General features: G+C 42.2%; 1 protein-coding gene across 1 annotated transcript in view; it reads left to right on the top strand.

Moving 5' to 3' along the window:
• The window catches only part of ATOH8 (atonal bHLH transcription factor 8), a 41,909-nt gene extending 41,616 nt beyond the window's left edge, over window positions 1-293 (top strand). The window contains exon 4 of the transcript XR_004424830.1: window positions 155-293. The gene's annotated coding sequence lies outside the window, so the exon portion shown is untranslated. The remainder of the gene's footprint in view (window positions 1-154) is intronic.
• The last annotated feature ends 17,185 nt before the right edge of the window (window positions 294-17,478 follow it).

Here is a 17,478-nt window from a genome sequence, read left to right as displayed (position 1 = left end):
GTTCTTTGATCAAATGCCACCTTCTCAGTGAGGCCTTCCCTGATTACTCTTTTTATTTATTTATTTATTTGTTGGTTTTTGTGAGCCATTTTATTTATTTTTATTTAAAAATTATTTTTATTAAAGATATAGCTAACATACTATATTATATTAGTTTCAGGGTCCATCAGAGTTACTCAACATTCATATACCCAAAGAAGTGATCACCATGAGAAGTCCAGCAACCATCTGACACCGTACCTTGCTGTCACAATATTATTGACTATGAGAAAGGCTCCGTGTCACACATCACTTCTGGTACGGCAATTTTTGTCACATAAAAACATTACGGTGTGTCTCCATCCACCTTATTCACCAGATCTGGCACCGTGAAACTTCTGGCTCTTCCCCAAAGTCAAAATGACCATGAAAGTTTAACGTTTTGAATCAATTCTGGACATCGAGGCAGCCATGACAGCACAACTAAAAACAATCATGGAATTGGACTTCCAGAACTGCTTCAGAAAGTGGCAAGAATGATGGGATAAGTGTGTTCAAAATGAAGGGGAGTATTTTGAGGGGGATTAATGGCAATGTGTCTTTTATTGTAATACATTTTTTTTTAATTTAAACATTCACCATATTTTCTGTTCACACCTTGGATATTCCCTATGCTAGGGGTTACATCCCCATGACTTACTTGTTCTATACCTGGAAATTTGGACCTGTTATTCCCCTTAACCTTTCCCTCCCTTTAAAATTTTTCATTTTTTAATTTTTTCTTTATTGGGGAACAGTGTGTATTTCTGGGACTTTTTCCAAGTCAAGTTGTTGTCCTTTCGATCTTAGTTGTGGAGGGCGCAGCTCAGCTCCAGGTCCAGTTGCTGTTATTAGTTGCAGGGGGCAGAGCCCACCGTCCCTTGTGGGAGTTGAACCGGGAACCCTGTGGTTGAGAGGCCGCGCTCCAACTAACTGAGCCAACTGGCCAGCCGGGAGCTGAGTGGCAGCTCATTGACTTCATTCTAGTTGTGGAGGGCACAGCTCGCTGGCCCATGTGGGAATCGAACCAGTACCCCGTTGCTCAGAGCACGCGCTCTAATCGACTGAGCCACCCGTCCACCCCTAATTTTTCAATTACAGTTGACATTCAATATTATTTTATATTAATTTCAAGTGTACAGCATAGTGGTTAGACAGTAATATAATTTAAGAAATGATCCCCCTGACTAGTCTAGTACTCACCTGGCACTGTGCAGAGTTATAACCGTATTATTGACTATATTCTCTGTGCTTTATTCTACAACCCCATGTCTATTTTGTAACTACCAGTTTGTACTTCTAAATCCCTTCATCTTTTTCACCCTGCCCCCCAAACTCCTTCCCTCTATCACCCCAACAAATCTAGTATCCATATGACACCATACATAGTGATTACAATATTATTGACTATATTCTTTATGCTATAACCTCATGACTACTTTGTAACAACCAATTTGTACTTCATAATCCCTTCCCCTTTTTCACTCATTCCCAAACCCCCTCTCATCTGGCAGTCATTAAATTGTTCGCTGTATCTATTGGTTTGTTTCTGTTTAGTTTGTTTGTTTATTTTGTTCTTTAGATTCACATATAAGCGATATCACATTGCATCTGTCTTTCTCTGTCTGACATACTTCACTCAGCACAATACCCTCCAAGTCCATCCATGACGCCGCAGATGGCAAGAACCCATTCCCTTCGATGGCTGAGCAATATTCCATTGTATATATGTACCACCTCCTTTTTATCCATTCATCCATCGACAGACACCCAGAAGGAGTCCACATCTTGGCCATTGTAAACAATGCTGCAATGAACATATGGATGCACACATCCCCACAAAGTACTAGTGTTTTGGGTTTCTTCAGATAAATACCCTGAAGTGGGATTACTGGGTCCTTCTTTGTCTCTTGTTGTAGCTTTTGTTTTAAAGCCTATTTTGTCTGGTATAAGTATTGTTTCCCCAGCTTTTTGTTAGTGTTTTTTTCATTTCCATTTTCATGAAATATCTTTTTCCATCCTTTATACTTTCCATCTGTGTGTGTCTTTCAATCTGAAGTGAGTCTCTTGTAGGCAACATATATAAGGGTCTTGTTTTCTTATCCATTCAACTCTCTTTTCAGTAGAGCATTTAATCCATTTACATGGAAAGTAATTGTTGATAGACATATAGCTATTTCCATTTTATTATTATAATTTTTATTTTTATTTTTTTTTCCATCTTAAAGAAGTCCCTCTAACTTTCCTTGCAATACTGGTTTGGTGAGGATGAACTCCTTTAGCTTTTTCTTGTCTGGGAAGAGCTCTTTATTTGTCCTTCGATTCTAAATGATAGTTTGGGTAGAGTAATCTTGGTTGTAGGTCCTTGCTTTTCATCACGTCAAATATTTTCTGCCAATCCTTTCTGGCCTGCAAAGTTTCTGTTGAAAAATCAGCTGACAATCTTATAGGAGCTCCCTTATAAATTACTAGTTCCCTTTCTCTTGCTGCTTTTAGGATTCTCTCTTTGTCTTTAACCTTTGCCATTCTAATTATAATGTGTCTTGGTGTGGGCCTGTTTGGGTTCATCATGTTTGGGACTGTCTGTGCTTTCTGGACTTGTATGTCTAGTTCCTTTGTTAGGTTAGGAAAGTTTTCAGTCATTATTTCTTCAAATAGATTCTCAATACATTGCTTTCTCTCTTCTCCGTCTGGTACTCCTATCATGTGAATGTTGTTATGCTTGATGTTGTCCCAGAGGTCTCTTAAACTATCCTTATTTTTCTGGATTCTTTTTTTTCTTTTTTTTTTCTTTTTTGCTGTTCTGATTGGGTGTTTTCTGCTACCTTGTCTTCCAAATTACTGGTTTGATCCTATGCTTCATCTAGTCTGCTGGTGATTCCTTCTAGTGCATTCTTCATTTCAGTTATTATATTCTTCACATATGACTGGTTTTTTTAAAAAAATGGTTTCTATGTCCTTTTGTATGCTTGCTATCTCTTTGTTGAAGTTCTCATTAAGTTCCTTGAACAACCTTATAACCATTGTTTTGAACTCTGTCTCTGGTAGGTTGCTTTCCTCCGTTTTGTTTAGTTCTTTTCCTGGAGATTTCTCCTGTTCTTTCATTTGGGAGTATTTCTTTATTTCCTAATTTTGGCTGCATTTCTGTTTGTTTCTATGTATTAGGTAGATCTGCTACATCCTCCATTATTGGCCGGGTGGCCTTATGTAGTAGGTGTCCTATAAGGTCCAGTGGCACAGTCTCCCTGGTCATTGTGTGGGTTGTGTGTACCCTCCTGTTATAGTTGATCCTTGGTTGCTAGGGCATATCAGTGGGTGGGATTGACCCTCAGGCTGAGTGGCTGTGGGGTTTGGCCACATCCACAGCTTATAGGCTGCTGTGGGTCGGGGGCTACCCCACTGAATGGGATTTGCCCCAGTGGGCTCTGGTCCCTGTTGAGACCACTCTTTGAGTGTGCCGCTTGTGGGGCTAATTAGGTGCTGTTCTGCTGTGGTCTGAAGCCAGCCTCCAAGTTTGTTGGTTCTGGGGTCTCTTGGGAGGGGCTCTGGTGCAGCCCCATGTCACTCACTGCTTGTGACCAGGAACTACCTGGTAAGAGCTACAGAATCATCCATGGTTTGCTGTCCGTGCTAACCCTGGAGGCATGTGGGAGAGGCCACACTGAGAACCGAGGATGGCTGCCACGAGTACTGGACCTGGGGTAGCTTCACAAAATGCCAGGACACCCCGAGGCCTGCTGCCACCTGCCAGTTCCCTGAAGGTTCAGCCACTGGTAAAGCGTCATATGGTATGCAATTTGGGTGAGGCACGGTCTCAGAGAGTTACTAGAGTGGGAAGAGCTATGGTCAACAGGTTAATGTAGACTATGGTTTGGTGCCAGTGCTGAGCCTGAAGCTACTCAGCAAAAGTGTCAGAGCACACTGAGGCCAGTTACTGCCACCATAAGGCCCACGGATGGCAAGAGAGTGCAATGTGGGTGGGCTGACTGCTCGGGAGAAATTACCTCGGGTGTTGGAGAGTTGGGTGGGGCGGAGTCCCAGTGAGTCAGCAGCACGGAGCGGAGCTCATCAGACCAATTAGATTCAGATTTGACTGGAAGCGTAGGGGGAGGACTCAACACAGGAAAGATGGTGCTTGCCTGCTGGCTACTCAGGAAAAGGACCCCACACAGGGAAAATGCTGCCTGTCCTCCAGCTTTTGTCCTGAAGCCACACAACTCAATCGGCCCCCCATATGTCTCTGATGCCCCCTGAGTCACTGTCCCTCTGCCGGAGTCCAAGGTAAGTGCCTGAGTGTGATAGAGTCTGTGTGCAGGCCCTTTAAGAAGATGTCTGGGTTTCCCACAGCCTTCTGTCCCACCTGGATGGTCAGAATCCCCATTGTTTTTCAAAGCCAGATATTGTGGGGGCTCCTCCTTCTGGGGAGTCTAGTGTGCGGCTGGGGTCCCTCACTCCCTCAGGAGAAACCTCTGTAGCCGAGATATCCCTCCTGATTCTGAAGCACCATATGGAGGTTTGGGATCTGTTTCATGTCTCTGCCCCTCCTACCAGTCTTGTCATGGCTTCTTCTTTATATCCTTAGTTATAAAATTTTTGTTCTGCCAGAATTCAGATGGTTCTCCTTGTTGATTGTCCTATAATTTAGTTGTAATTTTAATATGGTCATGGAAGGAAGCAGGCCCAGTGTTTATCTACTCCGCCATCTTGGGTGAATTCTTCTGATTATTCTATTTTAAATTGCAACGCGACAGCCCTATCCCATTTCCTTCGGCATTCTCTCTCTGCCTTGCTTTATTTTTCTCCATAGTACTCATTACCAATTGAGTTGCTGAATATATCTATTTTTTTATTGATTATCTCCTTCCTCTGGAAGGTAAGCTCCATGGCATCAGGGGTTTTTGTTTGTTTAGTTCACTGTCTCCCTAGTGTCTAGAACAGTGCCTGGCACATAGTAGTTGATCAACAAATATTTATTGAACAAATAATTGTGTGCTTCAATACATGTCCTTGTACATATATTTTCATTTTCTGGTGTTTTTACTTTTGTAAAGTAAATCATGGAAGTGAGGGTGTTCTGTCAAATATATATAGGAAGTATTTTTAATGTTAATAAACAACTCTCGATTATTTTCCAAGATTATTTTTCCAAGCGGTTGTAGCAATTTATGCCCATTTCCCCACTTGTGCTGGATGTCATCACATTTGAATTCTTGCCAGTGTGCTAGGGGAGGCATCTCATTGTTTCAATTTTCATTTTCCTGACTAATTAGAGAAGAACAGGTTAATTGTTTATTGACCATTTGAATTTTTATTCTGTGAATTTGTTTTTTTGTTTTTGGGTTTTTTTTGTTTGTTTGTTTTTGTGGTTTTTTTTTTTTTTGTGGGGGAGACTGACCTTTTCTGATGAGTTTGTAGAGGGAATCTTCATTTCTTAAAAAAATTCCCAGATAATTCTGATATTTAGGGAAGTTCTGGAACTATTGCTCTTGAGTGAGCCTCTTCTTGGTTTGTCACTGCCTGACACGCCCTAGGGCTCCCCATGTGTTTTGGAACTAAAAATGTTTTAATGTTTTTTCCCCCTGTTGGTTCTCTGTATTTTCTACAATAAATTGGTGTTACTTTAAAAAAAAGATATTAAAAAACAATCACGGGAAAATCTTTGTGCTGTAATGCCAAATGGAAAAACCATTTGCAATTAGGATGTACTTTTTGATGACAGCTACATGAAAAGGCTCTCTGTATATAGAACCTCTAGCAGTGAATCAACCAAAAATGAAAAGGGGAACTGTGGGTAATTATTTCTTATTATGGGAGGCAGGTAAAGAAGGTAAAGGTGAAGCCTTAGTGGAAAAGAATGAGCTGTTGAACTGATGATACTCAGGCTACAACCCTCACCTCTGTGCCTTAGCAGACATCACTAATCAATCACTTCAGTGGTTCCTCCTTGGCCCAGACTTAGCCTTAGTATCTTTCTTAATCCAGTAGTCCAGGGAGCTACTAGTTACAGATCAGAGCTGGCAGGCAAGATCAAACCTCTTCACCCATCCTTCCTGCGGAAGGCAGTGCAGTCACACCAGCTCCACAGAGGCCACTCTTGCTGGGGCAGTGACATGCCGTCCAGCAGCCTCACGGTTGCATTGGAGCTGTAGTCCAGTTGGTTGCTCTTGCTCAGCAATGCCCTGGCTCGGACACCTGGGGTCTTTTCAACCTGCCCTGGCTCCCATCACTGATACTAAGCATCACTTTCTGGAGTCTCTTTTCCTCCTGGACCTTGGGGCTTGTTGGAAGCAGAAATGTTGTCCTCGGCCCAGATGTGACTTTGCCCAGACCCTGGCACATCCACGCAGGCCACTCTGGCCACTCTGGCTTTTGGCCTGGCTTTCTAGCCTCTGACTTCTGTTCTTATGCTTCCTGGCATGCCCCCTGCCCCATGGTCCCAGCTATGATTTTGTGCCATGATATTGTGTCCACTGGCAGCTCCTGGCTGTCTAACGAGGCCCCAGGCCCTGTCCCTCCTGCCTGCGCAATGCTTGGCTTGACTCAGAGGACAGCTTCACTAGCAAGATTCCTGGAGGATGCTCAGGAATTCCTCACCAACCCTCCTTCCTCTAGACCAGCTTGGAAAGATAGGTTGATTAGAACAGATAGGAAGAAAAAATTTTTATCACTTTTTCTGTTTTTGGAAAAACAGTAGGTAATACAGAAAAATGACGTAGAAATGTATGAAAAAATGGTCAGTAATTCAACTACCTGGAGATAAGCACAGTTATTGTGTTGGTGAACTTCCTTCCAGTCACCTCTGCCTCCACGCCCATTGAGATAAGTGTATATAATTGTCTGAAATGGGATCACGCTGTTATTCAGCCTGTGATTTTCACTCACCCATATGTCATGAGCATCTTAAAGGATGCCAGTGATGAAAAGCATGATTTCCCTCCCCTAGAATGTAAATTATATTCCACAGGATTTTTTTTCCTCCTAGCGTATCTTCATTTTTGCTTCTTCTCAGACAGAAATTGTGTTCATTCCCCCTTTCTTTCCCATAGTAATAGACCACGAATTCTTAGGTGGGTGACTAGCCACTACAATAAAGACAATATATCCCAGCTTCCCTGGACTATGTGTGGTCAATGGACTGAGTTCTAGCCAAGGGGGTGTGAGCAGAAGAGGTATGTGAACAACTTCCTGAGTGTGCCCTGGGGTGGTTTTATATAGGTCCACAAATTCTTTGACACTCCTTCTTTTATTAAAGGTGAAGCCTAATTCCCGTCCCCTTAAGTGTATGCTGTACTTAGTGACTTGCTTCTCATGAATAGATGTGGCTGAAGTCATTGTGTGTGATATCTGAGGTTAGGACAGAAGAAGCAGTTGGTCTCTCTCTCTCTCTCTCTCTCTCTCTCTCTCTCTCTCTCTTTCTCTCTCTTTCCCTCTCTCCCCCATCACCCATTCTGGGGAAGCCAGCTGCCATACCATGAGGACAATCAAGAAGCCCTATGGAGAGACCCATGGAGCAAGGAACTGAGGCATCTTGCCAATAGCCAGGTGGGTGTGCCATCATTTTGGAAGAAAATCCTTAAGCCCGAGTCTAGCCTTCAGATAACTGTAGTCTTGGCTAATGTCTTGACTGCAACGTCTGAATTCCTGACTCATAGAAATTTGTAAGCTCACAGAGATAATAACTGTTTATTGTTTTAAGCCACTGTTTAGGGGTAAGTTGTTATGCAGCAGTAGACAACTAATACATGCCCTTAACAGGATGGGGGTGTTCCCCTTCTGCTTCCCCCTCTCTCTGGATGAAAGTGAATGTGTGGTGTGTTATCTTGGATCTTGCAGATAAGGGCAAAGTGCTAGAGGTGGAAGAGCAACAACATAGATGGGGTCAGGGCCCTTGAAGGCTTCATGGAGCAGTCAGCTAACAACTGACTCTTCTATATGAGAGGGAAGCAAATGTCTGTATTAATTAAGCCAGAACTTCCCAGCCAATGTTGGCCTCCCTAGTGTGTGTAAATGGGTTATGGGTGTGTGAAGCTACTGATTGCCTCCAACCCTGGGCCAGTGGTCTCTGCACACAAACAACCTCGTGCTTTCACCCCACTGAGCTTTATAATTGTTATCATTTTCTCTGTGTGCCATAATCGGAATAAGATTTGGGAAGCTTTGGATCTCTGTCACAACAGCCAAATTTTATCCTAACAAATACACCCTGCAAAATGACATGTTGCTTAGTACATTTAACATATGCTACTCTCTTTAATAATGGCCCTGAGTAATTATGCTCCAAAGAGGTTTGACAGAGGGCAGAGGACGTTGGTGGGTGTTGCAGGTGGTCAGGCTTTCCTCACGTCCAATAGGCCCCACCTTGCTGGTCGGCACTCTCCCTGCCTGCACAGAGGGGCGACTCTGCAAACAACAGGAACGAGCTCTTTTCCCCAGCCTCAGAGAACCAGAACTCCTTTTGGTCTGCTTTTGACTCCTGCTCTCTGCATCCATACCCCAATCTCCCTTCCTTCTTGGGTTCTGTCCACCTCAGGAATAGAGGTGGCAACAGAGTTGAGGTGGATGTACCCCATCTTCTCATATGCTGCTGAATAATGCCATGTCTCCCTAATGACTGTCACGGGTCACATATCCAAACAGAGAAGCCTCACTTGGACACAAGTCTATTAAGAGGGATGGGACTAAGGCTTTCCCGATTTTACCCTCTCAGAACAGCAGAATCTCAATTTTAGTAGCTTGGTAAGGTTCATCTGACCCAGGTAATCAGCTGAAGGGGTCCCCTCTTTGTTGCAACGCAGGACTCAACAAAAGGATTTGTTTGAGTGTGATGACCTCACATGGTGACATGACAACAGTATATATTTTATGCTATTGCTTATATAAAAACAGACTCAAATCTAGTATATGACCATAAACATTCTCTGGCATTCTGGAATCACTGTTCAGCGGCTCCTCAGTAATAACGGGGGGAACCCCGAGTGGTGGGGCCAGGAGAGTGCCAGCTGGGACCTGGGGCTCCTCTCCTGCCAAGCCCTGCTGCTCCCTCCGCCCTCCATATTGCACTGTGCCCACACTGCTGCTATTGGACTTGGTCTTCCTGTTTCAGGGCCCTTATTTCAAATTGGTTTCAGTGTCTGCTAAGGTGATTGCACAAAGTTCGCTTGGAGCATTAAGGGTTTTTCTCCTTTTGGGGGAAGATTTTTTATTGTGATAAAATATACATAACATAAAAATTTCCCATTTAACCATTTATAAGTGTACAATTTGGTGGCACTAGGTACATTCACAGTATTTTACAACCATCACCATTATCCGTCTCCAGAACTTTTTTATCACCCCAAAATGAAACTCAGACCCATCAAACAATAACTCCCATTTCTCCCTTCCTCAGTCTGTTACCTCTATTCTACTTCCCGTCTCTATGACTTTGTCTATTCTAGGTACCATTTATAAGTGGAATCATATAATGTTTGTCCTTTTCTGTCTGGCTTATTACACTTAGCATAATGTCTTCAACATTTGTCCAAGTTGTAGCATGTGTCAGAGTTTTATTCCTTCTCATGGCTGAGGATTAAGTTTTTAATCAGTGGATTTTCACCAAGGTTGATGTTTCCAGTACATTCTACAAAATTCCTGCAGACACTTATAAAACCTGGAAACAGCTTCTCTCTTTCCTGCATCTTTGTTCACTTTATCCTCTACGTGGCATCTGACGTCTGGTAGTGCCAGGCAAGGTGTTTCATTCCATTCTCTTGGGTGAGAAGAGGTGCTCCTAAGTTGGATGCCCCATAGAGTGGCACCAGTGGTACACAGGAAAAGCCCTCTCTTTGATGACGGTGCAGGAACACCCACTGTTACAGTCCACTCCCATGTTCTGTAAGCCTGGTTAACATCATGCTTTTTTCCCCCAGCGTAGTTTCACATTTCTTATTTGATTTAATCCAAGCCCCATGATATATGCTAGGTATCAGTAACCCCTTTTTACTCTAAGGAAACTCAGGTGATGTGTCTTGCCTCCCCAGGAGATCAGCGACATTGGTAAGACTGGATGAAAGCACACAAGTCCAGGAATTCTTTCTATTACCTCATGGACCTCTCCATGGCAGCAAGGGCGTCAGGCTCCCTTCTTTTTGCATGTCCTTCCTCCTCCTGCCTTAAGGGAGTTAGATGGAGTGATAGGGTTTGGAAAGCATGATGAAATGGGGAAGAATGAACACCAGTCCTTCCCATTGCTCAGCTTGTAGCAAACGGAGCCGGCCTTTGAGCTCCCATTAGGGCTGAGTCTGGCGCCCTCAAGAGGCAAGGGTGGGACAGTGGGAAACCGGGCTGTGCCATCTCCTGGGGACCAGGGGCTAAAGCTATGGGGCTAGAAGCCTTCTCCTTGCCTGTGTGGCCTTCCTACAGAAAGTGCCAGTAACTACAGCCGATTTGAGAAGAAATGATCCACACACATGGTTCAAAAACTACTAGATACAAAGGGAATGCAATGAAAAATCTCTTCTCACTCCTGCCACCAGCATCCAGTTCCTTCCTTGAAGGCATCAATGTTGTCTACTTTTGAATATCTTTTCTGAGAAATGTGATATATACATGCAAGTACATAGAACGCATGTATGACTCTGTGTGTGTGTGTGTGTGTGTGTGTGTGTGTGTGTGTGTGTATAGGATATATATACCGGGGGTGTCAAAAAATGTATACACATGACTTGTATTCATCTTTTTTATTGGTATATATTGAGTATTACAGTTTTAATCAGTTTTTTCCTTTCTTAAAATGTGTATACATTTTTTGGGCACCGTGTGTGTATGTGTGTGTGTGTGTGTGTGTGTGTGTGTGTGATATCCTGCATCCTTGCTTCCTGGTTTTTTCATAAATAGTAGCATATTATACATACCGCTCTGTGCCTTGCTCTTCCCCTCACGCCCACTTAATATATAACGGTAATAACAATGAACATTTTTAAAGTGCTTACTATGTACTGAGTACTGTTCTAGGAACTTGATAGGTATTGTTTTAATTAATTTAATCTTCACAACAACACTATGAGGCAACACTATTTTTCAACCATACTCATAATAAAAACCATGCAAATTAAAACAACAGTGAGATACTATTTTTCATCCATCATGCTGTTAAAGACCAGGAAGCTTACTCACACATCGTGTGGGAAAAAGTGTGGGGAAATTGATACTCTGTAGGTCATTGGCAAGCAATTTAGCAATATGCATCAACATTCTACAACACCTCACTTTGATCCAGGAATTCTACTTCTAGAAAATTTCCCTGCAGATGGGTGTGGAATGACTTGGGTACAAATTATTCGTGCAACATTGTTTGTAATAGCAAAAGCTTGGAAACAGCTTAAATGCACATCAATAGGGACAGGCTAAATAATTATGGTATGTTAACACCACTCATTGGAATATTAAGCTGTGATTTTTAAAATGAGCAAACTCTTTATGCACAGAGGTGGGATGTTCTCCAAGATGGAGTGTCTTAGGCCACCGGGCTGCTGTAACAAGATACCATAAACTGGCCACCTTATAAGAAACAGAAATTTGTTTCTCGCAGTTTTAGAGACTGAGAAGTTCAAGATCAAGACACTGGCAGATCTGCACAGAGGGCCATCTTTTCCCGGTGTCCTCATGTGATGGAAGAGATAAGAGAGCTCTCTGGGGTCCCTTTGATGAGGGCACTAATCCCATTCATGAGGGCTGCACCCACCCTCAGGGGCTAATCACCTCCTGAAGGTCCCACCTCCAAACACCATCACACTGGGATTAAGTTTCAACATATGAATTTGTGGGGAGAGGACACAAACATCCAACCTGTAGCAAAGAGGCAGTGTGACCTAATGGTTAAGAATCCAGACTTGAGCCAGGCTTGCTGGGTTTTCATTCTGGCTCTGCTGCTTGTCCACTGTGCAAATGTGGACTATTACTTTAGTTCTCTGTATGTCTGGTTTCCTCGTGTGAAAAGTGAGGCCTTTGATACGGGCACCTTGTAAGACCCCCAGCCAACCCAAGACAAGCGAGAAATACATGCTCATGGTTGTACGCCTTTGGGATGTTGTGGGTATTTTTTACACAGCATGATTGTGGTGATAGCTAACTGATAGAAGCATAGTAGCTGCTCAATAAATACTGCTTCATAGGAAACTGAGCAAGCCCTTTCCTTATAGTGGGGACTTTACAGGTTACTTGAAGAGTGTAGAATTCCATATAGAATCCAAAGGAAGCTCAGGGTTAATATTCAAAGTATAACCAAAGCACAGGGAATTTCTTTATTCAATAGTCTGCTTTTTGAGTACTGGGTGTGCTGGAAGCTGAAGCACATACAAATAAATAGAAAAAGGATTGACCCTTGTCCTCAGAGCTCACCATCTCTGGAAGGAAAGATCTGTAAACAAGTAATTACAATGGTGTTGTGCCACTCATAGTAACAAAGGTATGTAGAAAGAGAGCAAAGGAGGGCACAAGCCCGCCCCCATGGCGGATGACGGGCAATTGAGATGCGTTAAGTCATGGAAGTGGGTGGTGCCTGGTGAGGAGAAAAGGGATTGAAATCTTCAAAGGTAAACTGAATCCAGGGTGGGAAGCGTTTGGGGGCTTGGGAAAGGAATCTGAATGCAGTTTCAGATTTGTTTTGTTTTGCACATACACTACCGTTCTGCCAGTAGATGGCACTACAAAGTTTGGGGGAAGGATTTCATGAGGACAGTTAGGCTATAAGGAAAAAAAAAATTTAAACCTGCTCTGAAAATACACAAATGCATTTAGTTTGAGGGTAAAATAGAACCCTTATGTGTAACCATTAATTACAGACAAACCAATAAGAGGGATGAAACTAGGCCACCTGAAAAATTTTAAACAGGTTGTATGAATGAAAACACATGCTGAACACAAACTATGTCTTTAGAACTACACAGTACATACTTTGAAGTAAATGCTCAGAGAAAGAAGTGACCACGCTGAGGGAAGCTGGTAGAATTTCTTGGCAGAGGCATGCCCTGTCCAGGTTTGTGTTTGAGGGCAGAACTCTGTGGGTGGGGAAGATGGAAAAGCTCCCGCTGCAGAGCCCAATGTGTAGGGCAGCTTCCATCAGGCCTCCTGCTGTGGGTCAGAAGGGATGGGGGACACCTTCTGGGGACAGGACTGATTTGGGGGCCATATGACCTCAGGTCAGGAAAGAGGAGAAATACCGGGGTTGGTGACTAGAAAAAGTCCTTACTTCCAACTCCCCTGCTAGGAGCCGTACTAGTGAGAAAGGCATTTGGCTGCAAGTAGCAGGAAACTTGGCTCTAGAGGATTAAACACACAGGAGAGGATTTTTCTAACAAGAAATCAGGAGGGTTGCTGCTAACATTGCTGTCATAACTTGACAACTCTGAGATTCTTTTGCCTTTTCCTCATGGTCTTAGATGGTTGGTACAATGCTAGCTACCATGCCCACATTCAAAAGAAAGAGACAGAAAGATGGGAAGAGGGGGGCCACAGCTGTCCTCTTTTATCAGAAAAGCAGAAGCTCTACTTGACTTACACACACACACACACACACACACACACACACACACACACACACACACACGGCAGACTTTCACCTGTATCTTACGGTCCGATCTTGGACGCAGAGAGACTGGGAATGGAGGAATGTGCTTGTGATGCTTGGTTTAGACCAGCCATTAATTCTCTGCGTGGAGCTAGGTGCATTTCCATCCCAAACAAATTAGGTTTGTTAACAGGAAGAAAGGAAATGAACAGTGGTAGGCAAAGGCTGTGTGTGAGTGTGTGAGTGTGTGTGTGTGTGTGTGTGTGTGTGTGTGTGTTTCTGAAATGGAGCTTCTGGTGACATGGCAAGAATTCAGAAACCCTGCCTTCTGGATTTGACATTGTGAAGTCCACTGTGTCCCCTGCTCAGTGGACTGCTCTTCAGTGGCTCCCAGTTTGTCCCCATCCCTCTTTTAGGGGCCCTTAGAAGTAGATCCAGCTGCTGGGTTGGGGACAATGACTAAGCAGAGTGGAGTGGTCTCCCTGGGTCACTCGACACAAGCACCATTGCCAAATTTCTGCAGGCTTTTCCTGAGCCGAGCAGGAGGCCTAGGGACAGCTGCTGCTTGGAGTCTGGGGTTCTAGTATCAGAGAGGACTCACATAGAGCCATCTAAATGCTCCTGCTTGTCCCCTCTTCTGGCAAGTGATAGTGAGCCACGAGGACTCTTGAGAACCGATGGGAACATCCTGTGCAAGTGCCGAGCATAGTGCACTGATCCTGGAGTGACGGGACCTGGATTCTTCCAAAGTCCAGCTTGGTGATTGTATCAGTCAGGACAGGCTGGGTCATGTTGTGGTAACAAATGGCTCTATAAGTGTTAATAGCTTAAACACAGGTTTATTTCCTGTTCGTTCTAAATGTCCGTCATGAGTCCACTTCTCCCCACTCTGGACCCAGGCTGATGGAGCGACTACCAGTTTGAACTTGCTGGTTGCCACAACAGAGCGAGAGAAGAAATCTGGAGAGTCTTGCAACAGCATTTAAATGCTCTGAGATGGGAGAGACTTGTACAATTTCTGCTCACAACTCACTGGTGAAGACCCATCACATGGTCCTGCCCAACCACCAGGGAGCCCAGAGGTGTGACCCTTCCATGTACCTGGCAGACAAGAGAGCAGGAAATGTTTATTGAGCGGCACTCATGATGACCACATCCACCTTGGGAAAGTCATGTCATTTCTCCCGGCCTTCTTTACTTCATCTAAGAGTGGTGCTCCCGAAGCAAAAACGGGATATGGTCAAATGGCTCATACGATCCCTTCAACCACTTGATATCCACAGGCAAAAAAAGACCCTTGACTTAACCTCACACCTTACACAAAAATTAACTAAAATGGACCATGGATTTAAATGGACTTAAACATGAAATTATGAAACTTGAAAAAGCATCGTATAAAATCTTTGGGACCTAGGCCTAGACATGACCCACAAAAGAAAAAATTGATAAATTGAACCTCATTAAAATGAAAAACTTTTGCTCTGTAGAAGCCCCTGTTAAGAGCATCAAAGACAAATTTTATACAAGCTACACACATGATAAAATGCAAAGAGATGCACAACACAAACAAGTGCATATATATCTGGTAAAATCTGAGTACATTCTAAAAATTGTACAGATGTCAGTTTCCTGGTTTGGATATTGCACTATGGAAATGAAAGATGTTGACATTGGGGGAGGCTGTGTGAAGACTGCATGGGACCTCTGTGTTCATTTCTTTGCACCTTCCTGTGAATATATAATTATTTCAAAATGAAAACTTAAAAAAAAAATCTCTTCAACCACCCTGTAGGGACCATATTGTCCGTTAGCATCCATTTATTTTTTATTAAAAGAATCTTTCAATAACAGCTGACATTCAATATTATATTAGTTTCAAGTGTACAGAGTAATGGTTAGACATTTATATAATTTACAAAGTAATCCCCTAATAAGCCTAATGCCCACCTGACACCATACATGGTTATTAAAATATTATTGACTATATTCCCTATGTTGTATCCCCATGACTATTTTGTAACTGCCAATTTATACTTCTTAATCTATTCACCTTTTTCATCCTGCCCTCAACCCTCCTTCTCCTACCTGGCAACCATCAGTTTGTCCTCTGTATCCCTGAGTTTGTTTCTGTTTTGTTTCATCATTTATTTTGTTTTTTCATATTCAATGTAAGTGAAATAATATGGTATTTGTCTTTCTCTGACTTATTTCACTTAACATGACACCCTTTAGGTCCATCCATGTTGTCACAAATGGCAAGATTTCATTCTTTTTTATGGCTGAGTAATATTCCACTGGATATATGTGCCACTTCTTTTTTATCCAGTTGTCTATCTACAGACACTAGGTTGCTGCCATATCTTAGCTATTGTAAATAACGTTGCAATGAACATAGGGGTGCTTATATCTTTTTGAATTAGTGCTTTGGATTTCTTTGGTTAAATACCCAGAAGTAGGATTGCTAGGTCATTATAGTAGTTCTATTTTTAATATTTTGAGGAACCTCCATATTGGTTTCCATAGTGGCTGCACCAAACTGCAATCCCACCAACAGTGCACGAGGGTTCCCTTTTCTCCACATCCTCGCTAACACTTGTTGTTTGTTGTTTTACTGATGATAGCCATTCTGACAGGTGTGAGGTGGTATCTCATTGTGGTTTTAATTTGTATTTCTCTGATGATTAGTGATGTTGAGCATCTTTTCATATGTCTATTGACCTTCTGTATGTTTTCTTTTGAGAAATGTCTATTCAGGTCTTCTGCCCATTTTTTTTATTTATTGGATTGCTTGTCTTTTTAGTGTTAAGTTGTATGAGTTCGTTATGTATTTTGGGTATTAACTCCTTATGGAATGTATCATTGGCTAATATCTTCTCCCATTCAGTAGATTGTCTTTTCGTTTTGTTGATGGTTTCTTTTGCTGTACAAAAACCTTTTAGTCTGATGTAATCCCATATGTTTATTTTTTCTTTTGTTTCCCTAGCCTGAGGAGACATATCAAATAAAATATTACTAAGAGCAATGTGAGAGAGTTTATTGCCTATGTTTTCTTCTAAGAGTTTTATGGGTCTTACATTTAACTCTTTAATCCATTTTGAGTTTATTCTTGTATATGGTGTAAGAAAGTGGTCTAGTTTCAAATTTTTTTTTGCACGTATCTGTCCAGTTTTTCCCACACCATTCATTGAAGAGACTGTCTTTATCCCATTGTATTTTCTTGCCTCTTTTGTCATAGATTAATTGTCCATATAGGCATGGGTTTATTTCTGGGCTTTCCATTCTGTTCCATTGATCTATGTGTCTATTTTTATACTAGTACCATGCTGTTTTGAGTGCTATAGCCTTGTAGTATAGTTTGTTGTTAGGTAGCGTGATACTTCCAACTCTGTTCTTCTTTCTGAAGATTGCTTTGGCTATTCGGGGTCTTTTGTGGTTCCATATAAATTTTAGGGTTATTTGTTCTAGTTCTGTCATTGGTGTTTTGATAGAGATTGCATTGAATCTGTTTTGCATCAGATTGTTTTGGGTAGTATGGACATTTTAGTGATGTTAATTCTTCCTATCCATGAACAATGTATTATGCTCCCATTTATTTGTATCTTCTTTAATTTCTCTCCTCAATATCTTACAATTTTTTGAGTACAGGGCTTTTACCTCCTTGGTTAAATTTATCCCTAGGTATTTTTTTTTATGCAATTGTAATTGGGATTATTTTCTTAATTTCTTTTTCTGATAGTTCGTTATTGATATATAAAAATGCAGCTGATTTCTGAATATTAATTTTGTATCCTGCTACTTTACTGAATTCATTTGTTAGTTCAAATAGTTTTTTGGTGGAATTTTAGGGTTTTCTGTATATAGTATCATGTCATATGCAAATAATGACAGTTTTACTTCTTCCTTTCCAATTTGAA

Source organism: Rhinolophus ferrumequinum, chromosome 13, assembly GCF_004115265.2.
Source record: "Rhinolophus ferrumequinum isolate MPI-CBG mRhiFer1 chromosome 13, mRhiFer1_v1.p, whole genome shotgun sequence".
Taxonomy (NCBI): domain Eukaryota; kingdom Metazoa; phylum Chordata; class Mammalia; order Chiroptera; family Rhinolophidae; genus Rhinolophus; species Rhinolophus ferrumequinum.
The sequence above is the reverse complement of the archived record's forward strand: the minus strand, read 5'-3'. Positions and strand labels throughout refer to the sequence as shown.